General features: G+C 40.4%; 1 protein-coding gene and 2 long non-coding RNA genes across 7 annotated transcripts in view; all 3 read right to left on the bottom strand.

The window, feature by feature from the left end:
• Positions 1-3705, bottom strand: part of TMEM178A (transmembrane protein 178A) — a 203539-nt gene extending 199834 nt beyond the window's left edge. For 3 of the 4 annotated variants that reach the window (XM_058668037.1, XM_058668031.1, XM_058668036.1), the window contains exon 1: positions 3624-3705. The gene's annotated coding sequence lies outside the window, so the exon portion shown is untranslated. The remainder of the gene's footprint in view (positions 1-3623) is intronic. The other variant, XM_058668035.1, reaches the window with a different exon arrangement.
• Positions 3706-3720: 15 nt separating this feature from the next.
• The window catches only part of LOC131481012 (uncharacterized), a 57355-nt gene continuing 33122 nt past the window's right edge, over positions 3721-27953 (bottom strand). The window contains exons 3-4 of one of the 2 annotated variants that reach the window (XR_009245985.1): positions 18132-18220; positions 3721-3808 (exon numbers count right to left, since the gene is read on the bottom strand). This is a non-coding gene — a long non-coding RNA (uncharacterized LOC131481012). The remainder of the gene's footprint in view (positions 3809-18131; positions 18221-27953) is intronic. The other variant, XR_009245984.1, reaches the window with a different exon arrangement.
• On the bottom strand, positions 22476-27150 carry LOC131481013 (uncharacterized). Its single transcript, XR_009245986.1, has 3 exons — positions 27024-27150; positions 23919-24001; positions 22476-22604 (listed from the first exon to the last, which is right to left on the bottom strand). It is a non-coding gene; the product is annotated as an uncharacterized LOC131481013 (long non-coding RNA).

Consider the following 27953-nt stretch of genomic DNA (forward strand, 5'->3'; position numbering starts at 1 on the left):
CAGCCATTGCAGCCACTTGGGGAATAAACCAATGGATAGAGGATCTTTGTCTCTCCTTCTCTCTGTAAATCTGCCTTTCCAATAAAAATAAATAAATCATTAAAAAAAGATAATGATTTCTGTGCCTTTCCTCCAGATGGATATTCTGGTTCATTATATACGGGTGATACTCGGGAATCTGTTTTACTATTTATTTTGATGTTGCCATGTTATTCTGACAAGCAGCTAAACCTAGAAGCCACTACATTAGATAGCTGGAATGTGATTAGAGTTATGGTTCTTTTGAAAGTGTTCCAGTGAATCAAATGCCCATCTTCAACTCCATGTGACCAGTTCTAGAACTTCTCTGAGGTCTGCTATGCCTTGCTAATCATGTAATTAAGAGCTATGGGTATCTGCGGAAGCTTGTGTCTTCCAGCTTCAGAACAGGCCTCTGGTCCTCATTGATTCATGATTAATAGACACAAAGCTGAGTCAAGAGTGGAAAGCCTGCATCTTCATCCTTAGACCGGCTATTATGATCTTATTATGCCTCCTGAGCATGTCAAAAACTGTGAGAAGTCTGAGAATGCACCATGCAAGCACAATAACAAATTAGCCTGCCAGATTCTAGCATGCCTGAATCAAGACTCTGTCCACACACAAATGATTTTATTATACACAGCATTGCAAGCAATGTGAAATTCAAGTTCACATCAGTTCCTCTTATCCCAAGACCAAAAGATGTAACAGAGAAGCCCAGGTAAATACTCACACACACTGTGTTTCATCACAGCTAATGAATCTCGATGCTTTATAAAAGGTCTGTCTGTAAACAAACTTTCCCTCCTCACCCTCAAAAGCAGACACTGCCTTTATTGTATGATAGCAAATATATCTCTCTATTTCAGAAAGAGATATTACTTCTATCTTCAAGGCTGTTCAACATGCAAACACCTTAATAAAACAGTCCTCTCTTTTTTAAATTTTACTTTTATTGGAAAGGCAAATCCACAGAGAAGAGAGACAGAGAGAAGGAGAGACAGAGAGAAAGAACTTCCATCTGTTGGTTCACTCCCCACATGGTCACAATGGTGAGAGCTGAGCCAATCTGAGGCCAGGAATCATGAGCTTCTTCCCATGTTTCCCATGTGGATGCAGGGTCTCACTCCCCAAACGGCCACAATGGTGGGAGCTGAGCCAATCTGAGGCCAGGAATCATGAGCTTCTTCCCATGTTTCCCATGTGGATGCAGGGTCTCACTCCCCAAATGGCCACAATGGTGGGAGCTGAGCCAATCTGAGGCCAGGAATCATGAGCTTCTTCCCATGTTTCCCATGTGGATGCAGGGTCAAGGTTTTGGGCCTTCCTCCACTGCTTTTCCAGGCCATAAGTAGGGAGCTGGGTGGGAAGTAGGGCAGCCAGGACATGACACGGTGTCCAAATGGGATCCCAGCACTTGCAAGGTGAGCATTTAGCCATTGAGGCATTGTGCCAGGCCCAATAAAATAGTCCTAAATAAAACACTACCAATGCCTCCACTTGAAGGCATACAGAAATATGAGAAAATCAGGAGAACTGTGTGACCACAGTATATGCCACAGGGCACTAATTTCCAACACAGTGAACCCCTATTATCCAAACAGAGACTACAGGATTGGTCATTTATAAAGAACCATCCATTCCATCCCAGATGTAACAACTTTGGCCTTTGTTCTGTCCTCTGGGAAAGGGTAGTAATATATTGTTAGATCAGTCTTAGAAGTTATGTTATCTGGATCCACATCTCAACTATGATATTTGGCAGCTTTGTGTCTTTAGGAAATTTACATGATTTCTCTGTGCCTCAATTTCTTAATATACTAAAGGAAAATATTATAATACTATCTTACAGTTATGATCTGAAGCATAAAGTATTTAACCCAAGTCATTAATAAGTTTTCATATTGATTAATTAAACTGCTGTTACCACTCATTATAATTAATGTTTTCTCATGACTTTTCCTATCATGGTATACCTACTTGCTAATACTTAATACTATCAACATTGGCTCCTTCAGTGTTAGTTAAAATTCCCAATCTTATCTTCTGCTACCATCTGAAAGTCAGTTTAAGATTTGTTGGTTTTTTTCCATTCCAGGAGTAGGCAGGCCATGGCCCAGCAGTCAAGTCCATTTTGCCACATATTTTTGTAGATAAAGGTTTTGTTTTGTTTTGTGGAAACAGTTACATTCATTCATTTGTGTATCATCTAGGGTTGCTATAGTGCTACAACACCAAACTAAGCAGTAAAGCTCAAAACATTTACTATTGGATGTTTCTAGAAAACATTCGCCAATCTCTGCTCTGAAGTTTGTCAGTCTGTGCTCTATTCTATTCCTAGATGGCACATCAACTGTCCAACACTCTTTAGCATGGGTTATCAATCACGAAGGAGATCAGGTAAGGGCAGGAATAAAATATTGACTTCTCTTTTCAATATGGATTATTTACATAGTCCATTGATTGGATAATGTCCATGCCACAAATAAACATTAATGAACTGTGCAGAAGAGTATTAGACTTTTAAAAGGAATGTCCTCTCATAAATGAATTGCCATAGCAGTACTCTAAAGATGAATTCACTTAGGATTGACGTTAGGACAAAGCTGGTTAAACATATGGGCCTCTGCACCCATGTGGGGCACCCAAAAGAACCTTCTGGCTTCAGCTTTGCTCAGAAATGGCTGTTGTGGTCATTTGTGGAGTGAACCAGCAGATCAAAGACCTCTCTGTTTCTTCCTTGTTCTCTGTAACTCTGCCTTTTAAATAAATAAATCTTTAAAATAAAAATGAATCTACCTTCAAGTAGGAGTAGATATAGATATAAGATCACCTTCATTTCTTCACAAATAGCTTTGACTTGTTAATAACTTCCTGATGAAGACAGACAGATGAATATTTATGACAGCCATGGTTGATGAATATTATCTATGACCTATGCATTTTGTTAGGTTTCAGAATTAAGTCATGAGCTACATTTAGCTCTTACAACTGAGTATACAACAAATTACCACATTATATTAAACCCTCAATAATGAAAATTTTTGATCCTGCACACAATTCTCAACTTCTTTAATGAAATACCCTTTCAAAACAGAGAAAGATATTTGAGTAGCTCTAATCAAATAACAGAAATATTTATACCATATTCAGAGGTCAGACTTCAGTAGCCTTCTGAAAGAACACTTCCAAACCCAAATGGACCAAAAAAAAAAAAAGATATGGGGAAGGAGTGTTTAATAATTAGTGTGTGTATGTGGGGGGGGGGAGGCTGTTACTAAAACAACACAATATTTTAAGATTCTAACAAAAAATGTCCTTTTTCTCTGTACCCTAATATTATTGTTTTCATTTTCCTGTTCTAACATCCAGATTTTATATAAAGATGCATACATATTCCCACACAGTGGACTCCAAAAGACATTGTGTCCTACTAAGAACACCTTTTAAAACATATGCAAAGATTTGGACACTAAGATGTACTTCACAAATAAACCAGTATCAATAGCATTATATATTAGAGCTAGAATTGGCTTTCACCTCTACTCACGTATTCACATCACTTGGAAAAGTTATTTGAAATACTAGTAATCTAGACTTACCAATTGAAGATGCCCATTAAATTAGCCAGAGGTATGTCCAGGCTTGGGTATTAAGGTTCTCAGTGATACTGCAGTGAAGCCAGGTTGAAAGTCATCTCAGCCCAAGTCATACGTAGGTCAATGCTGAGGTCTAGGAGTGTGCTTCAAGCCTGTTCCCCTTTTCACTGTGAAAAGCTTCCCAGAGTCTGCAGAATCACAAATAACAAACAGTCTGCAAATGCCCTCTTAGGAAAGAACACCATCAATGCTTTCCTTGAATGGTGAGTGGATCTCCAGGGTTCTAGAAATATGGACTTACTCCTTCCAAATAACAGAATAAAAACATCCTTGAAACAAAGAGCAGATATAATAGAGTGAATTAGGTCACTGATTGGGATGCCCAGACCCCCGTATGAAAGTGGCCGGGATTGAGTTCTAGCTCCTCTGCTTCCTGACCAGCTTCCTGTCAAGTTCCTGTGCTTGGAACACAGCAGATGACGGCTCAGGTTCTTGAGCTCTTTTCCCCCATGTGGGAGACCTAGACAGAGTTTCAGGCTCTGAGCATTGGCTTAACCCAGCCCTAGCTGTTGAAAGCATTTGGGGAGTGAATCAGTAGAGGGATATTCTCCCTCTTTGTGTGGTGTGTTGAAGAACCTAGATGTTTTCTGCTTTTGTGATTTCTGCCTTACTTGCTTGGCTGGGGGCTGTGTGAACTCCAGGCCTGACAGCAGGGCACCTGGCAGGTCACATAGGCAGAGCACTCCTCAGGAAGGAGGTCCCTGGTGTTTGATAACACCCACTACCCTATAGCCTATCAGTTTCTACTTTTTGAAAGTTGCTTGCTTCAAACCCATCAATCCAAGCCTGCCAGCTTGCTCTTTTTGAAAGTTAACAGTTAAACTGACCAATCATGACTGTATAATTATTGGCCTGGAATGTATAAGAACCCTGTGTTGTTCAACCTTGCTCTCTTTTGTTTTCTGCCCTGCTGCTCCTGCTACATCCTCAGCTGCAGCTGCCTCTGCTGGGCTGGGGGGAGGGGGTGGCTGGGAGACCTAGGTTAACCTGAATAAACTGCCCTTTATGCATTAGCACCGACTTCAGACTGGATGATTTTCTGGGGATCTCAAAATCTGGCACAACAGTGTGTGTGTGTGTGTGTGTGTGTGTGTGTGTGTGTGTGTCCCTCTCCCTCTTTCAAATATATCTTTTTTAAAAAAACTAAAATGCTCACGGTCTGCCACTTTGTAAATACAAGATGTGATATAAATCCTCAACTGGTGCTATACCTTTGGCCTAGTTAATACATTCAAGTATTACTGAAATGTGTGAGACTACCTTCTCTTGGTTTCAGTTTAACATGCAAAAGGATGACCAGTGTTATTTAGAATTCTCCTGATAGAGTAGGCTCCAAAGCAGAGACTAAACACACTCCTTTTTTTCTCTTTGTCGTGTTATTTCAGTTCAAAATTCATTGGTGCTTTCTTTCCCTTAGGGAATTTCCTCTATAGCTGGAGAATAATCATTATGTAAATATTAAGCACTTTGGAAGCTCTAGAAAGGAAGGGAATTTGTTCAAGCAATTCTGTTTCTACAGTTCAAATGAGAGATAACAAACAGCTATTATAATCTGATCTGCATTCAAATTCCACTGTGCAGTTTGTGTGACATCGAGTTAAATTCAAATTTTCCTTGAGATTTACATGTACCTTTGCCAAAACCTCTGTGTTCCCACAAATCTCCAGAACTATGGACTGTCACCCAGCCTGTTTGTACTCTCTGTGTGACCTAAAGGTCATTCTGGGAAAAGACATTAAAACATTTCCCTCTTGGAATGTTGGTTTGACTGAGATGTTATTTAGATTTTTTAAATAGCCTAAATGCCTGGGGTGAGCTGAGAGAAAATGCTGCAGCATCTACTGTGGCCTCACACGCAGGGCAAGTGGTGCTTACTCAGGCACAGCCCGAAGCGAGAAACAAAGTCCTCCCTCTGGTCCTGAAGGTCAAAACTTCTTGACTTCCCTTGACTCAGTCTCTGTCTCTGCAGCCTCACAGAGTTTCTAAACAATGGACTGCTGGTTAATGATTCTTTATATTAAATTTTCCCTGTGCCAATCACACACGGCTTTTCTCTCCTGACTGACCTCTACTGATACAGGCCCCTTGTTGGACTCAGCGCCCCAGAAGCAAATCACCTGGGTGAGGCAAGTCAGGCACACACACGGATGGAACTGCAGGCCATTCAAGTTCAAGGTTGGCACCTAACAATGAGTAACTTCTTGAATGTTGTGCCCTAGGTGCCTCACTTGCCTTTCTCCTGCAGGCTTGCTTTTATTTCCCCCAGAGTGTAATCTAGCATCTCCTTAGTTTAGCATTTAGTGAGGCTGAAATGTTTTTCCTTCTAGAAAACAATAACATGCAGACATAATATAACGTGATGTTCAAGTGCCAGACTTCCAGAGTCCTGTTGGTGCAGGTTCACTCCTGGCCCTACTATGACCCTGAACAAATTCCTCTCTGAACCTAAGCTTCTTTAGCTGTAAGATACACAAAATAATAATAACACCAACTTAAAAGGGCTGTGGGAATGATTAAATAAAACTATACATACAGCAGGCTTATCTTGATGCTCTCAAAGGTTAGCTTATACTGCTGATGGTAAACTAAAGTCACTCTCCATTCAATTAGCCCCAAATTCCCCCAAGTCTGAGTCACAGAATGATGAAATAAAAACCAATATCCATTATGTCTGTAATTAGCCTTTGAGAGCAAGGTCTAAAGTCACAAAAGTTGAACACTGTCTGTCTCTGTCCTTAAGAGCCAAGTCAAAGCCAAAGTAAACAGGGTTCAGAAAGGAATGTGAAGAAACAAAGCAATGGCATCAATCTTCTTTCCCATGAGAGAAGGCTTCCTAGAGTAAATGCGCATTCATTTTTTGCTTGTGTTTCAAAAACTGAGACTTTATTCAAATTCAGTTTGGTGAGTGTTTGCAGCCCCATGTTCCAGGAGTTCTGCTAGGCAATGAAGATTCAGAAAATTAGCTCTGTGCTCTCAGGCAGACATCTCTGGTGGGTTAGAGATATGTGAACAAACAGAGCAGGAACTACTTGGTGGAGTTCACAGGTTCCACCAGAGGGAAAGAGCAGGCACCAGGTTAGGCCAGAAATGTTCCCCAGGTGAAAAAAAAAAGTAATGTTTTTATTACAACTGCATTGCGGAAGTGGAAAGTTAGATTAGAAAGTACCATTATTGTTATTCGAATGACTATAACATGATGGTATTTTTCCTGAGATCCACTATCAATGCATTTGTTCATGTTCAGCACATCTTCGTATACCCAAGCTGCTACAACAAAATAATGTAATTGGATGGTTTATAAACAATAAAATTTTATTCCTCACTGCTCTCGAAGCCAGAAGTTTGAGATCAGAATATCAGTGTAGTCAATTTCTATGAAGGGCTATATAATATAGATATAATCAAATTCCCTCTGCAACCACACTTGCCAGAAGGCGCAAGCTACACACCTGGGGTCTCTTTCATACAGGCACTAATGCCAATCATGAAGGCTTTGTCCAACAGGCCCCAGCTCCTAATACCATCACATTGGGGGTCATGGTTTCAACATATAAAATATAAGGAGAGTCCAATCATTCAACCTTGTTTCTAATATAGATGGTAAAAACTATGATCTGCAATACTAAACATGTGGTAGGCGTGTCCTAAAACCCCAGAAGGAGAAATTATCATCACAATTTAACACATAAAAAACTTAAGACTACGGGCCCGGCGACGTGGCCTAGTGGCTAAAGTCCTCGCCTTAAACACGCCCCGGGATCCCATATGGGTGCCGGTTCTAGTCCCGGTAGCTCCACTTCCCCTCCAGCTCCCTGCTTGTGGCCTGGGAAAGCAGTTGAGGACAGCCCAAAACCTTGGGACTCTGCACCTGTGTGGGAGACCCGGAAGAGGTTCCTGGTTCCCGGCTTCGGATCGGCATAGCATCAGCCGTTGCGGCTCACTTGGGGAGTGAATCATCAGACGGAAGATCTTCCTTTCTGTCTCTCCTCCTCTCTGTATATCTGACTTTGTAATAAAAATAAATAAATCTTTAAAAAAAAAAAGAACTTAAGACTCTGGCAGATTAATAACTTGAAGCTAGAGCAGTGAAGCTAACACAGTCTTCCCCAAGTCTGCTATAGACCTGTTACTGTTAATTCTATCCAGTTTTCAGAAATACATTTTTCCATTTGTAAACAAAGTTACATGGCGGCGCTTCTAGAGCATGTTTAAAACTGATTAAGTCTGATATGAATTCCTTCATGAAACACTAGCTACCATATGGGCCAGCTCCAACCAGCTTTTTTCCACAATTGAAAATTATATTTTAACAGAAATATAGATGTGCTACTCAAACCCAACTGACTTCCTGTATTATATTTCTTAAAAAATTAACAAATTATTAACTGTAACTACAAAGAATAATACAAGAAAATGTTTTAATATGTATATACCATCATTTGTCCAATGTGTACAATTGCAGACCAGAACCGTTCATGAAGCAGTCAGTCATCAGACATTAGTGCCCTTATCCTGTTCTTCGTCTGCTGTAAAGCTGCTAAAATGCAACCGTGAACTGCACAAACATCACAGGAGAGAAGTTCTGGAATGCACACATTCCAAAGGCCACAGGATAGAAGAGAAAAGGCTTGTCACTCACAGGAATGGTTCAGAGCTATCCTCAAACCACTGACTGAGAGACACAATTGCCAGTAAAGGTTTCACCCAAGAACTGACCTTGGTCCAGAGCTTCCATTCACCTGGCCAGGAATTTTGCACACCAGAAAGTCATTCCCAGTCAGAAAATATCTTTTCCGTCACCCTACTAATTACCGTCATACTGATATTAGAGACAAGCTGTGAAAGAGTAACTAAGGAACAGGACTGGAAACTATGAACTAGGAGAGAAGAGTAGGCAACATAAAACAGGAGTCCCCTGGGAAAGGTCTAGGAACAGCCCCAGTGAATGGAGGGAAGCAGGGAATGTGTATCATGATAAATCAGTTTAGACTCTCTAGTGACATTTGAGCACATATTTCTTGACTTGGAAAGGCATAGTAACAAGATGAAGATTTTCCTATACGTTAGGTACTTTGCCTAGCATGTAGGAAGTACTTAGTATAGACCAACCATATCATCATCATAAGGACAGTACTGCTGAGACTTTGTCATTTATTAAGGATGTAACACAAATGCAGCATGTCCCTATGTACAAGGAGATACAGAGGTGAGTATTGTAGTAGGCTAAAAAGTGGCCCTCCCGAAGATACCAGATTCTAATCACCAGAAACTATAGGTGTTGTCTTATTTTGAAAAAAAAAAAAAAAAACTTTGCCAATGGCATTGGTTAAGGATTTTGAGATTAGAACAATAGTCTTGAGTGATGTGATCTGGGTGGATCCTCTGTGTAATCATAAAAGAGGGAGGGGAAGGGAGATTTCACATCTAAGAGAGAGGAAAAGGCAACATGTTAATCATAAAGAGATAGCAGAGAGAGATTTGAAGACACTGGCTTTGAAGACTCAAGTGACACAATCGCAAGCTAAGAAATGCAAGAAGCCAACAGCAGCAGGAAAAAGTAAAGAACAAATTCTCTCCTGCATCACATGAAGGAAACACAACTCCGCGGACGCCTAGATTTTCGGCTGGTAATCTAGACCTCTGGCATCCATACTGTGAGAATACATTTAGACTATTTTAAGTCCCAACCCTATGGTCAGTGGGTATAATGGACACTGGACACCGATACAGGTGTTAAATGACTTTTCAACTTAGGAAGAGTGATCAGTAAACACTTGTCCAGCACGAGTGAGAGGTGCTGCTCTAGCCAACAAGTATTAATGGAATGATGCCATTTAATGGCATAGACAAAAGTGTGCTGATAAGCTGGGATGGAGAGACTGAATTTTTGCAGATACTGATTTCTGTGGCATAAATACTACCACCGTGATCCAATGTCAGGATCAATGCCTGGCTGGCAGAATTCCTTACGATTTAACAATGGTTCTCATAAACCAGTAGGAGTCAGCTCCAGCCCATCCTTCTTAAGCTGTTTTAATCACATGTAAAACTGCTTTAAAGTGTGTTGAACATAATTTGTAATTTCTCCTTGATGGTTGTGAAGGGTACTTCAACAGTATTGTATTTCCTGAGAGTCAACATGGGGAACATTAATTGCTGCAGCATGCCTGCTTGCAGAGTAGCTAATCAACAGCCTGGTGGCAGAGCGCTTACACTGCTCAAGCAGGAGGAAGGAGCAGAAACAGAAGGTCCCATGGGGGAGTCAGTTCTACATTTTTACTCCTTAGGGAGCTTGGGAAGGAATCCAGTAGAACCATCACCTTTCTTTGCTCAGTTTAGTATGGGATAAATTGTAATAGCAGTGACAAAAACCGTGATCATTTTCCTCTGACGGAAGAAGGCTGCATAATTTTCAAAGTTAATTGTGCTTTCACCGTAAGGAAAATAGAGTGGAAAATCTACTTCAATCAGAAACAAACAGAGGGTGTAAAATGATGTCTCCCTTCAGCCCCCTGCAACTGCCTTTGGAATAGCATTCCAGCTGTATCTATCTGGGGCTTGGGAAATGTTCCTAGTTCCTGGGAAGAAAGTTAACTAAAACATACGACATCACTGGCAGGAGTCACGATTTCACACAAAAACTTTCTTGAAAAAAAAAACTTCACATATTGCTTCTCCTGGTGGAATGACTATCTCTAGGTAAAGCTTGTGTCTAAACATACAATTCTGTTGAATGAAAGTGAGAGCCGAAAGCTAAATCCAGCAGCCTTTGTTTCTCAAGAAGTTTGTGTTGGAAACTCACTTTCCATGGAAGACGTTATCACAGACATAGGTTCTTCTGGAGTTTTGTTTTTTGGTTCTTTTTTTTTTTTTTCCTGTTTGTAAGGCATGAAAAGTTTTAACTTCTCAAGAAAAAAAAAGCAAATACAGTTATTACTCCTGCAACTCAAGAGTGTTTCCTGCAGATAAAAAACTACACAGTACGTGCTATTTATGTGAAGTTAGAGGAGAGGATGGTTGCTGGATAGAGGGTTGGCAGAGATTTACTGTTACATTTCGGAAATAGACAAGTTATAAGAATTAACACTTTCAAATTTCAAAATGTACAAACATGTACACAGGTTGTTAAAAAGTTTATGGAAAGTGTATGATGTGATGAAAAACTAGATATCAAAATGTTTTGTACCTAATTTATCTTTGACTTTCTAATGTCTTGTCGTGCGTGTGTGTGTGTGTGTGTGTGTGTGTGTATGCTGCCTTATAGAAACAAAAGTAAGACAGTTAACAGTCAACCTTGCTGGCAAAGGAAACTGAAGCCATTTCAACATTAAAGGATTAAGTTACCAGGTATATTTGATTAGTAAAGTGGATCATGGGCCAGGTATGGTAGCCTCGCAGTTAAAGTCCTTGCCTTGCACATGCCAGGATCCCATATGGGCGCCAGTTCTAATCCCTTTGGCCATGCTTCCAATCCAGCTCCCTGCTTGTGGCCTGGCAAAGCAGTCAAGGACAGTAAAAAGTCTTGGGACCCTGCACCTGTGGTGGAGACCCGAAAGAGGCTCCTGACTCCTGGCTTTGGATTGGTTCAGCTCCAGCCATTGTGGCCCTTGGCGAGTGAATCATCGACAGAAGATCTTCCTGTCTCTTCTCCTCTCTGTGTATCTGACTTTGCATTAAAAATAAATACTAAATCTTGGGCCCGGCGGTGTGGTCTAGTGGCTAAAGTCCTCGCCTTGAAAGCCCCGGGATCCCATATGGGCGCCGGTTCTAATCCCGGCAGCTCCACTTCCCATCCAGCTCCCTGCTTGTGGCCTGGGAAAGCAGTTGAGGACGGCCCAATGCTTTAGGACACTGCACCCGCGTGGGAGACCCGGAAGAGGTTCCAGGTTCCCGGCTTCAGATCAGTGCGCACTGGCCCGTTGCGGCTCACTTGGGGAGTGAATCATCGGACGGAGGATCTTCCTCTCTGTCTCTCCTCCTCTCTGTATATCTGGCTGTAATAAAATGAATAAATCTTTTAAAAAAATAAATAAATACTAAATCTTTAAAATATTATTTATTTAGCTATTTTAGCTTTCATTTAAAAGGTCAAGAGACAAACATCTTCCATCCATTGATTCATTCTCCAAATGACTGCCAAAGACAGGGCTGGGCTGGGGTGGGCTGAAACCAGGAGTTCAGAGCTCCAGCTGGGTCTCCCATGGAGGCTGAGCCATGCCACAAGACTACCACTCAATCCCTTCTTTAGCAGCAGTGAAAAGAAACAGATGTAGAATATTTAGTCCTGTAACTATCCCATATAAATCGACAATTAGCTTAAAATAGTCAAAAGCTTGAAACAGCAAAACACAATGACCATTCCTAATGTTGCCACTGTACTCACTATTTTACTTACAAAATTAGGTACATCTTGCAAAGAACTACATGAAAGTCTTTGCATTATACAGTGTCATGAGTTCAAAAGAAACTTTCCTCTATTGCAAGGCCATGAGAAATAAAATGCTTGCCTATAGGAATTTTAACTGACCCTTCCCTGCAAGAACCCCTAACTGTAAGATGTCAAACACATGAGGCTGGAAGAGAAAGAGACAGTGTGCAGGTAACTCAGCAGTACATGGTCATAAGTCTGAGCACTTGGGTCCTATGTGGTAGCCTAGTGGCTAAAGTCCTCGCCTTGCATGCACCAGGATCCCATATGGGTGCCACTTTGTGTCCCAGCAGCTCTGCTTCCCTTCCAGCTACCTGTTTATGACCTGAGAAAGCAATCCAGGACGTTATACCCACAGAGCAGACCTGAAAGAGGCCCCTGCTCCAGGCTTCAGGTCAGCTCAGGAGCCACCCTGGCCACTTAGGGAGTGAATTAGTAGACAGAAGATATTTGTCTCTGTCTCTCCTCTGACTTTCCCATAAATGTGAATAAATCTTTAAAAAGTAAAAGTCTAAGCACTTAATTTCAATGGTACCTCAAAAATTCTCTAACGTGTTCTTGAACTTTGGATAAAATCAGTAATAATAAATGAGATGGTCAAAGACAGCAGCAGGAAAAATGCCAAGGTGAGATGTTTGTAACATCCCTGCATCAAAGCAACCACCCTGAGGACTAAAAGGAACATGAGCTTGAGATTAACCCATTGTAACCCATCATACTATATATAAGACAACTATGAAACTTAAACCAAACCATAAATATACCAGACGCTAACTCTAACACAAACATGCTTTTAGAGAAAACAGGTGATTACGGCATTGGAAACTATTTTAGAATTCCCTGTGAAAACGACAAGACCTTTACTGCACAATTACTTTTACTAAATATTCAAGTGAAAAAGATTACATGCATAACTGATTTGTTATATATGAAATGCATTCCTAAAGTTATTTTATATAAATAACTTGTCATTTTATTATGAGAAATGAGCTGTATTTCAAATGACCACTGTTTGAAAACAACCGCTCTATATCTAGGGGCATTGGGACAAGGTATACAGCATAGTTATGTGAGGTGTTTTGAAATGTACTGCTGCCTTTCAAGCATCTTGGGGAAGGGGAAAGACTAAATAAATGTTCTCTGAAACTGACAAGACTGATGAAAGAAAAGCAAACAAGAGTGTCGTATAAATAAATTCTCATTGCAAATTGTTAGATAGTAAATGTTGGAATAAGTTATGATACACTAGAACCACTTGGCCAAGTTTGAAGATGGAAACAGGCTATAAAGGGTAGAGTCAGTGTGCCTCATTCAAGGGTATTGACTGGATACCTATCACAATTTCCACGGTGGTGTGGATGAACCTGATTTCTTGGTTTCTGAATAGTCTACGTCTCATGGGGTGAAAAGAAAAAGAATGGTGTGTTGGCCCACATGTGTGTCTCCTGAATGCATGGATTATTCACACATTTGTGAACAAAGGCAGGAAAAATTTCATGAACTTTTTTGGTTTCAAAAATAGACATCTTAGCACATCTAAGATGATGAAATGGGAAACCAACAAGAGGACAAAAGCATAACATTCCTGGTTTTATTGTTGTCTAAGATGATGTCAGATTTGACACAAGAAACCATATTGTTCTCAAATAGCAATAACAATGATGTCAAAACAAGCCATGGCATGTGAAATTGACAACATAAGTGTCCAAAGTGTGATGTAATTCTTCATTCTTTCCACCAAAAAATACTTGTTGAACAAGTCAGAAAAGTCACTTATTTGTGTGTTGCGTAATGTATGATTGGGTATCATATTTGCCCAATGGCCTATTTGTGGGATAGCTTGTATACGTAAGATACTATATGGTTCTAGCATCCTGCTTACAAGAAAATCTCTATTTTTGTTCTTAATTATAATGAAAATGTAACCCGAGATCATGATTTGCAACATGTTTTAATGTACCTGTGTCAATGTCACTGAAGTATTGACTGAATTGAAAGTATGGGACTTAATGGGTTAAGAAAGATGCAGGCCAGAGTTTGAATTGCCCATTGTTCAGTTGCAGACTGTCTAATGATGTTGGGCAACTCCCCTAATTCCTCTCAACCCTAATTTCCTCATTTCTTAAATTGGATAATTATGCATAATTCATAAGATTTTTGAGAAGATGCACCGTAGAAACTTAACATCTCTAATTATATCCAGCAACCAGACAGGTCCACTAGGTAGTTTCTCAGAAGGCTGTGAGTAAGTGGAGGCAGATTTCTGTATTGGCTTCCACGGAGGGGATGAGAGGCTGGGTGTGTGTGAGGGCCCCCCCGCCCCACCGCTGCCCCCAGCTCCTACACTTCACATCTGAACACTCACCACCACTGGAGGAGTTTCCTGGCAAGGTGAAGGCTTCACTGAGGTCATCTATATCATCCACATCACCCACCAGGTGGGAGAAGCCCAAACATTCTCTCCTGGCTTCTCAGCCAGCTTGTGACCAGATTTCCTCTCGTTTCCTGCACCCAGAGAGTCAGTTAGAATTGCCCGCTTTCTAGAGGTAGCCAGAGGGCTTGCAGTGACACTACAGATTTTTTTTTCTTTTTGCCCACTCTATTAAATGTTGTAAAGATTAAAGTGTATTTAGATTGCGTTACACAGTGAAAGATAAGTGATGGAAGAATGTAAAGAATAGGGAATCCATGTACACTACTGCTGGAAATGTCAATCGGCACAGACATGAATGGAAAACAGTATGGAGGTGCCTCAAAAATTCGGAAAAGCAGAAGTGGTCATTCGACCGAGTAGTTAAGTCCTCATTGGAGACAGCCACGTGCTGTATCAGAAACAGCTGGCTGTCTGTGTGCAGTCCAGGAGACAGGAGCTGATATACATGAGCGCAGGTAAATCAGGTAAATCTGGATCTGCATCCAGATTGAGTGTTTGGCTCCTTTCTTTGCCCCAGTCCTAGCGGCTGTGCACATTTCAAGAATGAACTAGTAGATAGAAGATCTATCAATTTAAAAATAAGTAAAACAAAATTTTAGAAAACAACTAAAGCTGCCTATATCTCAAAAATCCTACTTCTAATTATATGAAGTTATTTCAACCTACTCATTGAAAAATGGATTAAAAGTTTATTGTGGTGCAAAATTTTGAAATCCATGCGTATAAGGGGTCTTCAAAAAGCTAATGAAAATACATATTATGAAAGAACTATGCATGGATTTCAAAAATTTTATAACAAAATAAACTTTTTGCTAGTTCAATTTTCCCAAAACTTTCTAAAGTGCCCTTGTATATATAAATAAAAATCTTGAAGATATGTTCACTCCCATAGTCATTGTATAATAGTCAAGACAGGGAAAAACACGCAATGGTCAGCAAAGATGAATTAATACAGAAAATGTGGTCTATATACACAATGGGATATTCTTCAGCCTTTAAAAAGAAGGAAATTCTGTCATTTGTGACAACATGAATGATCCTGAAGGACATTTTGCTGAATAAAAACAAGTCAGACACAGAAAAACAAACACTGTTTGATGTCAATTATATGTATAATCTATAGCAGTTGAATTCATAGATCCAGATTGTAGAATGATGGTGACCAGGAGCTGGAGAAAAGGGAAGATGGGGAGATATTGGTAAATGGGTAAAACATTTCAACTGCACAAGATTAATAATAGTCCCAGAGATCTATTACACTATAATATGACTAGAGTTAACAATATAATCCAGAATTATTGCATTGTGAAGTTTTCTTAGAGTAGATCTTAGCGAATCTCACAACAAAAACAAAAGAAAAAATAGAAAATAGCACCTATATGAAGTCAGATACGTTAACTAGCTTGACTGTGGTAATTTTTCTTTAAAGATTGTTTTTAAAGATTGTTTTTAAAAGATTTTTAGGGCCCGGCGCGGTGGCCTAGTGGCTAAAGTCCTCGCCTTGAACACACCTGGATCCCATATGGGCACCGATTCCAATCCCAGCAGCTCTATTTCCCATCCAGCTGCCTGCTTGTGACCTGGGAAAGCAGCTGAGGACGGCCCAAAGACTTGGGACCCTGCACCCGTGTGGGAGACCTGGAGGAAACTCCTGGTTCCTGGTTCCGAATTGGCATAGCATCGGCCGTTGCGGCCACTTGAGGAATAAATCATTGGATGGAAGATCTTCCTCTCTGTCCTTTCTGCTCTCTGTATATCTGACTTTGTAATAAAAATAAATAAATACTTTTAAAAAAGATTTTTAAAGATTCACTTCCCAGAGGCCACAACTCCCAGACCTGAGTTGATCTGAAGCTGACAGCCAGAAACTTCTGGGTGTCACACGTGGGCATAGGGGCCCAAGGACTTAGGTCATGCTCTGCTGCTTTCCCAGGCCATAAGCAAAGAGCTGGCTCATAAGTGGAGCAGCCAGGACTTGAACCAGTGCCCATAAGGGATGTTGACTCTAGCAGGCAGAGGATTAAACTTCATGCCACTACACCAGTCCCTTTTGGTGATTACTTCACTAAATTTATAAAATGTATATAGTTTATTTATATTTTAGAAACTTATATTAAAGTTCATATATAATTATATCTACATTTAACTAAATGTAATGAAACTAAATATATTTGTGTTTAATTTATTAAATTATAATACGTGTAAACTTTAATGATTATTTCACTAAGAATATAACATGATCAATAGGTATACTTTAAATACATAAAATTTCTACTTTTCAATTGTGTTTCAGGTTGTCGTCTATGGCCATGCCACCCTGAACGCGCCTGATCTCAACTGTTTTTCAATACCAAAAAGTTTCATGTCATAGATGATGCCCCAATAAATAATAGTTAATATTTTTATTATCTTTGATTTTTATTTCAATAAATTTCCATAACCTAATAGGAAAGCTTATTCAAGGTATAGTCAGATATTTCTAAGAGTAGAAAGATTTTATTTTTAAAGATTTATTTATTTTGATTGAAAAGTCAGCAATACAGAGAAAAGGAAATACCCAGAGAGAAAGATCTTTGCTCTGCTAGTTCACTCACCAAGTGACTGCAATGGACAGAGCTAAGACGACCTGAAGCCAGGAGCCAGGAGCCTCTTATAGGTCTCCCACGCAGGTACAGGGTGCCAAGGATTTGGACCATTCTCGACTGCTTTTCCAGGCCACAAACAAGGAGCTGAATGGGAAGTGGGGCTGTCAGCATTAGAGCTGGCAGCCATATAGGATCCTGGCAGTTGCAAGGCAAGGACTTTAGCCACTAGGCTATTGCACCAGACCCTAAGCAGAAAGATTTTTAATACAAATTATATGTATCAATATTGTTCCCCTGAGTGGATGAGTTTCTGTAATGAATAATTGACTAAGTTAAACTGCAGAACCACCAGCAGAGAGTACATGATCCGGGAGTGGGCCCAGGAGGGAAATAGTGGGCACCTCCCTCTTAGGTTACCACTCCCACTGGACAGCATGAAAACCAGGACTGGGACAGGTGTGGCTAGACAGAATGGCACCCGCCAGCATGTGTGTGAGCTGGAAAGTAGGGCTGGTTGGGTTGAACTAGGCTTCAATGCCTGTTGACATTTGTAAGAGCTAAATGGGATGTGGGACATACTGGACAAGTCTGCTGTCCATACTGGCAAGCATGGGAACCAGGGTAGGGGGCAGGCCTGATGGGGGTTATTGTGGGTCACTCCAACTAGGCTGCAGCTCCTACTGGTTTGTGTGAGGGCCGAATGTGAGGTGGGCAGAATGTTGGAGAGAAACAAGGCTGCATACACAGACTCTGGAGCCAGACTGAATTTGAATTCTAGGTCTACCACCTACTATAATATTTAATAAATTAACTAAACTGTACCTTGATTTCACCATCTATAAAGTGAGGCAAATAATTGCTTTTCCCATCTCACAAAACTATTGTGGTGATTATACAAGGTGATAGATGCAAAACACCTAAAACAGGGTCAGACACAAATTCAGTGCTAAGTGAATGTCAAATATTATTTTATGAAAGATGGTTAAGAAACTGGTACTACTCACCACAGAGGGCAAGAATGGGTGTAGGCCAGTCAGGCTAGGCCAGTGAATGCCAGGACTAGGGCAAACCATATCAGGATGGGTGGCAGCACCTGCAGGCACATGCAAGATCTGCTACTGGGAGGGGGTCTGGTAGAGCAACTTGGACTCCCCCTGTACACTACAGCTCCCACTGGTGATCCTGAAAACTGGGAATGGGGGCAATCCAGGCTACGTAGGGTTGCAGCATCCACTGACATTTGTATGGGACCAAGTCTAAGGACAAATGAGGCTGGGCCATCCCACAGCACACACTGGCATGAATGAGAGCCAGGACCAGGTGTAGATCAGGTTGAGTTTGGGCTTCAAACCCACCAATTTACAAAAGGGTCAGGGCTGAGGGTGTGCCAGGCTGGGCTAGGCTACTACACTTGTTGGCAAGAGCTGGGACTGGAGGTGGGCTGTGTCAGACTAGGCCATATTACCCAGTGACATGCACAAGACCTGGGACTGGGAGTGGGCCTGGTAGGGGAACTCCGGAGATTCCCCTGCTTGGCCACTGTTTCCACTGGTGAGCATGAGAGCTGGGACTGGGAGCAGGCCAGGCTAGGCTAGTGCCATATCATCTAGCATGCACAGAAGCCAGAATGGGTGCAGGCTGACCGAACTAAGCCACAGAATTTGCTGGCAGTTACTGGGAATGGGTCCCAGTGTGAGTTATGTAAGCCTGGACCACAATAATCTCTGGCAAGCACAAGATTCTGGCTAGGAATAAGCCTGGAGAGGGAGCTGTGAGTACTCCCCTGGCTTGGCTGCAGCATCTACTGCTGAGCACAAGAGCGAGGGCTGAGGATGGGTTAGGCTGGACTGGGTGTCAGCACTCATTGGCATATGTGTGGACCAGATATAGGGGCATGTTGGGCAGAGCTAAGCTGCAGCATCCACAGATATGCATGAGAGCCAGCTGGAATGTGGGATAAGTTTGACTAGCCTGCAGCACATGCTGGCACAGGCAAAGATTGGGACTGGGGGAAGATGTGGTGGAGGTTGTTGGGGATTGCCCTGACTAGACCATGAAATCCACTAGTGTTTGTGAGGACTAGGCCTGGAGTGGGCTAGGCAAGGCCACAGCACCTGTTGGTTCATGTGAGAGATGAGGGTGGGAGTGGAACTGATCAGCAGCTGCATCCACATGCAAGTCCATTGGCTGGTGCAGGTGAAAGACCAAACCTGACTTTGCACTGACTGGTACACAAAAGAGTCAGGACCAAGGTCACCCCAGGTGAGGTTTCTTGGAGCACTCCCCAACTACTGGACTCAAACTCCAGCCAAGAATCACAGAATGTGTGGTCCAACCTTGAAGTGCATGTATCAGGACCTTCGCAGCTGCTGATGCCTGTGCAGTGGACAGTATGTCCAGATGCACCCAAGGGACATGACAACCAGCTCACCTAGGCCTGCAGCGGACAGTGAATGCCTTGTCAGAGTATGGAAAGCAGAACAAGTCGGACAACTTTCCTGACCAAGCTTTGCAGCAATTGTCTGGGTCTGTGGATGTGCTAGTGTGGACTGTGTCAGGCAATAGATCATGGAAAGGTTTTCTCAACCTTGGTGCAACAAAGCTGACAATATCTCATTACTACAAAAACCACTCAAGTAACACCCTCGCAACACATCTTTCTCACATCAGAGTCTCTAAGGCATTATCAGATGACCGTCCTCATTCCAGGTGCTGATGTAACTGACAGCAAGGAGTATCCCATCCTCTTGCCCTTCTACAGGAAAACATGAAAAAAAAGAACTGAAACTTTTGTCCTATCTACCTTCTTCCATACCTTGACCCACCCACATAGACACGCATCCCACCCAGGACTAGTGCTTTTCATTTACCATTCCTCGATAGACCCAAGCAACTTAAGAGTGTGGTCCAGAAACCAGCAGCACAGGCACCACCTGAGAGCTTGTTAACCCTGCAGCATCTTGGGCCACACTGCTTGCCTACTGAGCCAGAAAAGGCCCAGCAGGAACCACGGTGGAATGCAGGGAGAGGCATAGCAAGATGCTGACTCCACAGAAGAATAAAAATTAAGTTTGTCATTATTCTCACCCAGCTCATATTCCTCTTTCTTTTCCATCCCCATTTCTCTTATTATACACTTTGAAAGGGAAAGATTTAACAAGCAGAAAGCAACAGCAACATGCAAAGTGTATGTGAACTGCTGCCCAAACTGTCCTCCTTTAGGGAACCCTAGAGTAAAGCAACTAGCGGGGCTGTCTTCCTTCCACCCAGAAGACAGCAGAATCAAGGACCCAAAAGTAGGCTAAGGGGAGAGAAAGTGGGTGATTTTCTGTCAGGAAGGAACAATAATAGCTCCTCTTACCTCACTAGCCCCTAAAAAAGGGCTCCCCAAAAGAGAATCCCAACCGAGTTGCTAGACTGTGCCTTCAATGTAGTTCAATGGAATGTTCTCATTCACACCAGTCCCATCTCACTGCAAGGATAAAAGGATCCTGATAAAAGGATCTAGGCATAGGAGGAAGGAAGACCCTTGGACTGCCTGGCAACCTCACATGGAAATAGCCAGGAAAAAAATGGTGAGGCTGAGTATTCCCTATGAGACTTGTGAATGGAATCCAGCCAATTATAGTTACGTCCAGCTCAAAATGGCCTAGAACATCTTCACAAAAAAACCTAGTTCCTGCCTCAAGAAGAAATGCAACACCTACAAGAAAAGAAACTACTAACTGCACTGCAAAGTCAAGCCAGGACATGTGGGAGAAATGAATGCTTATTTGACTCTACATTCAAGCAAAAGAGAGCTTGTTTGGAGGGGTCATATGAAGAGGAGTTTTGGCCGTGACAGGAATGTTGTGGAAAAGACAAGACCATTGAAAAGGGAAAACAATTTTGTGTTGCCGATGAGATGGAGTAAAATGTCATCAGTTGTCTTATAGTTTTCCTAACCAGAGTGTAAGACACCATAAACAAAGGGGTTTCAGAAACTTCATAGAAAATTAAATGTAGGGCCTGGCACAATAGTGTAATGGTTAAAGTCCTCGCCTTGCACACACCAGGATCCCATATAGGCACCATCCAGCTCCCTGCTTGTGGCCTGGGACAGCAGTTGAGGACAGCCCAAAGACCTAGGACCCTGCATCCACACGGGAGACCCGGAAGAGCTCCTGGCTCCTGGCTTCGGATCAGCGCAGTACCAGCTGTTGCACTCACTTGGGGAGTGAATCATCGAACGAAGATCTTCCTCTCTCTCCTCCTTTCTGTATATCCGCCTTTCCAATAAAAATAAATAAATTTTAAAAAAGATTAAAATAATTTTAAAAAAAAGCAATTGATCCAGAAAAAAAAAAGAAAATTAAATGTAAAGATAAGCTTATTTTGGTGTAAACCATTCTTAAAATCTGTTCATACAAAGGGTCTGCAAAAACTCCATGAGAAGAGTATTAACAAATTATGCATGGATTTCAAAAGGTTTTTAAACCAAAATAAACTTCCCTTTTTAATCCCATATTTCTACAAATAGAGTACTTTCATACATCAGGAGCCATGTCTTTATTTCCATTTCTCCGTATACAACCTAACATACTACACTGCATGTGGAAAGTGTGCAATACATGCATTCATGGATATCAGAAGTGCTGATCTTGCTAGTTCTTAAAATGATTTGTATGATGAAAGAATCTGGCACTCAAATCTTCAGCTCTCTACTTAACTAGGAATTTACATAGGAAAGCATCTAGGAAAGACTTGTTGGGAAAACAGCTTAGAGAACATGCTCCATTAAGATTCAGCAAAGGATACCTGCATCTCACACAATACCTGGTTTCAAGTCTCAGCCCTGCTTCCTGTTTCCTATCCCAGTCTCTTGTTATTGGACATACCCTGGAAGGCAACAGGTGACAGCTCAAGTACTTGGGTTCCTGCCACCCCAGACTGAGTTCTAGGCTCCCGGCTTTGATCAGGCCCAGCTTCACCTGTTGCAAGCATTTGGGGAGCAAATCACCAAGTAGATGATTCATATTTCTCTCTCTCTCTCTCTCTCTCTCTCTCTCTCTCTCTCTCTCTCTCTCTCATCTCTGCCTTTCAAATAAATCAAAGAAAAATATTTGCAGAAATTACTTGCTTCCTTTTCTCCATTTGCAAAATGAAGCTCAGTGAGGCTCGATTGAATTATTTGAAAATCTCTTGTATTCACTAAGGTGCAAAATCAAGTCACCCTACATTACCACTACTGACCTGTGTGTTAGATGGAATTACACAGAACTTGAGGTACCCTAGAGAGAGAGAGGCCCTAGATCAGTGGTATAGTTGTCCATCAGCACAAGGCATTTGAGCAGCACAGACTCGCCCAGCCAGTTGAGAAATGGATGAGTCATGAGGAAAGCATGGGCACATGGTACCACATGATTCACTGCTTCTGAGACATCAGCCAAAGCCATCCTACTTGAAGGAGTACAGGAGGCTTCTTAAGCTCTTCCTTGCTAAGCCAAGGATCAGGAACATGGGAAACAAACATAGGCTACTTGTTATTTTAAGATTGCACTGTGTCTCAATATGGTTCAAAGAGAAAGGGACAAGCTGATGATTTAGTGCCAGAAAAGTAGCTAAATAAATAAATAAGGATAAATAGGAAAGCAGGGGAACACATTATGGAACAATGAGTTAAGCCTCTGCTTTAAACGACTGCATTGCATATACGAATGTCTGGGTCAGAGTCCCACCTTTGATTCACCAAGCTTCCTGCTAACACACTTAGAGGCAGCAGGTAACGACTGATGGTTTGAGTACTGGGACCCCTGCACTCCACACGGGAGACATAAACGCACACAGTCTGGCTCCTGGCTTCGGCTGGACTTAGACCTAGCTATTGCAGGCCTTTGAAGGGTAAACCAGTAAGTGAGTCTCTCTCCTTCCCTTTCTCTCTCTCCACAGCCCCCACCCTCAGCCCTTGTTTAGTCTGCCTTTCAAATAAGTAAATAAATGTTGTTGCTGTTTTTAATTAAAGTTCTTAGAGCCAGCACCATGGCATATTAGCCTAAGCCTCAACCTGTGTTACCAAAACTCTATATGGGTGCATGTCCTAGTCCCAGCTCCCTCCCTCCAGCCTGGGAAAGCAGCAGAGGATAGCTCAAGAACTTCAGCCCCTGCACCCACGTGAGAAACTGCAAAAAGTTCCCAGTTCCCAGCTTCAGACTGGTTCAGCTCTGGGTGCTGAAGTCATCTGCAGACTGAATCAGCAGATAGAAGACCTCTCTCTCTCTTTGTCCCTGCTTCTCTCTGTAACTCTGCCTTCCAAAAATAATTTTTTTAAAAGATTTAGTTCTTATATCAAAGGTGGAAAATAAAATAAGAGGGAAAGAAGAATTTGAGCTCCTAATTTTCAGTTCTCTCATAAAGCGTACATGTGTATTTGTGAAAGAAGTGATTTAAAGAACTGTAGCACACCTTGGGGCCACATTAAGTAATAGAGTGAAGAGGAAGAGGAAGGAAAACAGAATTTTATCAAGAAGGAAATAAACCAAACCACAGCAAAAGAATATCTGCAATACTTCTGAAGTAAATTTAGTTAGACTTCTCAGAGGCACTTAACCCTTTGGGGGGGAAAACTAGAAACTTCTTGGGTTTTCATGTGCAATTCTAAACTTTGGTGAAAGTTCAGTCATGGTCATGCATCCCCTCCAACTTGCTTTTAAAAATAAATTTCAAAAAAGCATGAAGATCCAAAATGATGAAATATATAAGGTTTACAAATGGATTCGTTTCTGATGCAAATGGCCTCAAATGGAGAGTTTTACTACAGGAGAATTACTCAGTTAACGATTCTTGAGGCCAAATATGATGTAAGTCAAACTGCTGTTAGGGGTTCTTGAGGTCGCTTCTGAAAAAACAAAATGTAATTAATTACAAAAATGTAATTAATTCTCTACCTAGAGTAGGATAATTTGCATGCAATAATTATCCTAATTTACTCACTGATTCTTAATTTTCAATTTATTTCACATTTTATTTTTTATTTCTAGCTTTTCACAGATTCCATATTGTTTGTAGATACAATTCTAAGACTATAATATTTCTGTTCTCACTTGCTCCCAGTTTTTCTTCCCTTCTTCCCTCCCATTTTCTTTTTTTTTAATTCTTGAGATAACATATTCTAAACTTACATTATAGTAAAAAGGCTGAATGTTTCACCAAGTAAGAAATGTAATAAGTGGTACATAAACACATCTTAGTTTAATAGGAATACAGTCAATGGCTATATACAATGATTGAATGGAAAATTACCATCTCACCTATCTACAGTAAATTTTAAAATAATCACAGATCACTATAACTATAGCAGCACCACATTCTCAACTACTGGTTTGAGAAAGAATAAAACAAAGTTTCATGAAACTGTAATTAAAACAATACTGACACAAACAGGCATTTCTTTGTTTCTGTTTGTGGGGGTTTTTTTTTATTTTTCCTTTTTTTTTTCCTTAACTGCAGTATTTGTGTTAGGCTTATTTCACTCAACATGATATTGCATCCATTTTGATGCAAATGATAGAATCTCACTCTTATGGCTGAATACTATTCCATTGCTTATATACCACATTTTCTTTAACCATTCATCTGACCGTGGACACCTCAGTTGATTCCAAATTTTAACTATAATAAACAATGATAAACATAGTAGTCCGGGTATCTCTTTGATACAACATGTTCATATTTTGGGGGTATATACCCAATAGGGAATTTCTGAGTCAAATGGCAATTGTGTTTCTAGTCTTTTAAGAAATCTCCATACTGTTGGGACAGCCGGGTGAAAACGGACAGAGAACAGACAGATAGACAGATGGACGAAGACGATGACGACAAAAAAAAGAAGAAATCTCCATACTGTTTTCCATAGTGTTTAATTCATATTTCCACCATCAGTGTTTAAGCATTCCTGTTTAAATACTCGATGCAGGGCTGAAGTCCTTGTCTTGCATGCACCAGAATCCCACATGGGTGCTGGTTACTATTCCGGCTGCTCCACTTCCCTTCCAGCTCCCTGCTTGTGACCTGAGAAAGCAGCAGAAGATGGCCCAAAGCCTTGGGACCCTGCACCCACATGGAAGATCAGGAAGAACTTCCTAGATCCTGATTTCAGATCAGCTCAGCAAGGGCTGAGACAAAAACAGCGGATGGAAGATCTTTCTCTCTCTGTTTTCCTCTATAAATCTGCCTTTCAAATAAAAACAAATCTTTTTTAAAAAAATACCTTATGGTGGTCTGTGGAACCTGTTTGTACAATTAAATCTGCTACCCTTATCGGGGGCTAACTCAAAGATGTTTGTCCTTTTGTGTTTATATTTCTGTTTACTCTTTCTTGTTTTAAACTTAAATGTTACAGCCTTTGTCTTTATAACTTTAAATGAATCCCTATATATTGAAAAAAAACCCTACTGTTTTACAAAGCTGTATTTCAACACATGTAAATGAAAGTGACCTATTTTTCAAAAAGACATGATGAATTAGTAAAAGCTTTCTTTTGTACTTGTACATGTAAGTTACAAAAACTGACTAAGAAGTGAAATTCAGTCACATTTCTCTATATAGTATGTATTCCATGGAGGCCTTAGAAGATTTTAAATCAAAGTACTTAATTTTAGTGAGACTACATTCTCTGATGAACAGAATTCTAGTGAAGTTGCACATTTTTGAAGCAAGAATAGTGTTCCAAATCTCATGCACAATCCTTTCAATCTGCCGCATGATGCTAGAAACTACAATTACTACATGAATCACTGCTACAGGCCAACAGGAAGCAATGACCAAAAAAGCTAAGAAATTATGTCATCTGGTTTTCAAAGTTACTTGGATATTGGACATTTTTAATGTAATGTTTTCTTTCTAAAGAATAGATAAATAATTCTAGCATGAATGAGTATTCTGTATTCATGATGTCCTCAAAGGTAACATATAATTGTATATAAGCAGGCATTCTTACAGCTTTTAAATTCAACCACAAAATCTTTACTCTTATTTCTGTCAACTACAATGAAAAAATGTATATCTTGACATTAAATGTTCTCACCATAAAAAAATAGGGATATGAGGAGACATCTTAGCCTAATTTGATTACTCTACAATATACACACGTATCAAAGCACTATATTTACCGGACAGATAACATCTATAATTGCTATTTGTCAATAAAAATAAAATTTTAAATTTTAAAATCTGTATCTTGAATAGTTATATTGTAAAACTCATGCACAAAATATTCTTTATAGTAAATAAGTTCTATGTCTGATATATGGTTCATTGAGAGTTTGTCTTTTTCTGCAACATGCGAGATTTTTCCTACTACATTTTTTATTTTAACATATCACATATATTTTTCTGAACTTCTGAGAAAAAGCTTTGAAGAACAAAAGACAAAATATGAAACAATAAGCAAATAGATTTTAAAGTCTACAACATTTTAAATGGACTGTAAAAATGAGACTCTTCAAAGATTAACCTTGGTGAATTACTGTGTTGTAACTGGTCCTTTTGCATACTGCTTATTCATATAAACATCTGTGACAGTTCAATAATTTTTCAGACCTGCAAGTCATTTGAAATAAAATTAGAAACTCACTTCTGTTTCACTCTGTGAAGGTTTTTTTTTTTCTTCAATTTTTCATGCTCCTCTCCACCTCTGCTAGTTTTGGTGGCATTTGTGCACCCCTGAGATTTGGTGTGTGTGACCTCTGACAAACAGATTCCAGGTGAAGCACAAAGACAGGCCCTGCTGATGCTCTTCCCGTTTGTGACTCAGCCCAGAGGACCACGTTCACGGTGGCCCTTGACATCTTGTCTTCAATTTTCAGAATTCATCAAACTGTAGAATCACAGAATGGGAGGCAATAACCCTTTCATTTTACCTCTGAGATTAGCTGACTCACTCAGCGTCACTCAGCTCAATAATCAATCAAAAGGTTTGCGTCCAACACTCAAGTTCCATTCTCAGATGAATAATAGAGCTTCTCCTTTTAAACTGCATTAAGCATGTCCAGCCCAAGATGCTGCTAGTATCTGGGGAGTAAACCAGCAGATAGAGGACCAGTTTAATCTGTCTCTCTGATATTTTAATTTTTTTAAAAATGAGTATTCAAATAGATCATGAAAATGTATTTTATGAAATTATGCATAGATTTCAAGTTTTTACACCAAAACTAGGAATCTTCATTATATTCTCCATGAACTTTCTAAAATTCTCTCATACAAATAGTAAATAAATAGTGCAATATTCTTTATTGAAGATAAAACAAAACACTCTAAAATACCATCTAGCTTGATAGGTTTTAGTATTGTTCTAAGGGAATAGCAATTTACAGATTCTATAAACAAGGCCAAGTTTTCAAAAAAAAGGAGTAAGACAAGTACAGCAGCCTGAGATGTGTGCTATAAAAAGAAAGTGCCTCTGCTTATCTCGGAAATAGTTCATATACATTTTCTTAACTTGAGAAGTCAAGCTAAATTTGATTAAGCACATGTCTATATATCACATGAGCCCACTAGTATCCTAGAAGAGAGTGGAAACTGAGAGAAATGCCACATATTTCATGGTGTGAATCAGTTTCCTTCCAAATGACACTTCCTTTGAAAAAGGCATAAGTTTGGAATTTGCCTTTTGGATAATGCTTCTTTTCAATGTTCAAATATAATTGTGATGTAATTCATTAAATCTCCATTTCAAAGCTTCTGAAGCTGAGCTTCCCACAAAACCAAGTGTGAGATCTCCTTTTATGAACCAAAATAAAGAGCAGTGTACTGAATTATTAGATGATAAGTTTTTGTTCTTTTCTTCAAAT

This window comes from Ochotona princeps, chromosome 8 (genome assembly GCF_030435755.1).
Source record: "Ochotona princeps isolate mOchPri1 chromosome 8, mOchPri1.hap1, whole genome shotgun sequence".
Classification (NCBI taxonomy): Eukaryota; Metazoa; Chordata; class Mammalia; order Lagomorpha; family Ochotonidae; genus Ochotona; species Ochotona princeps.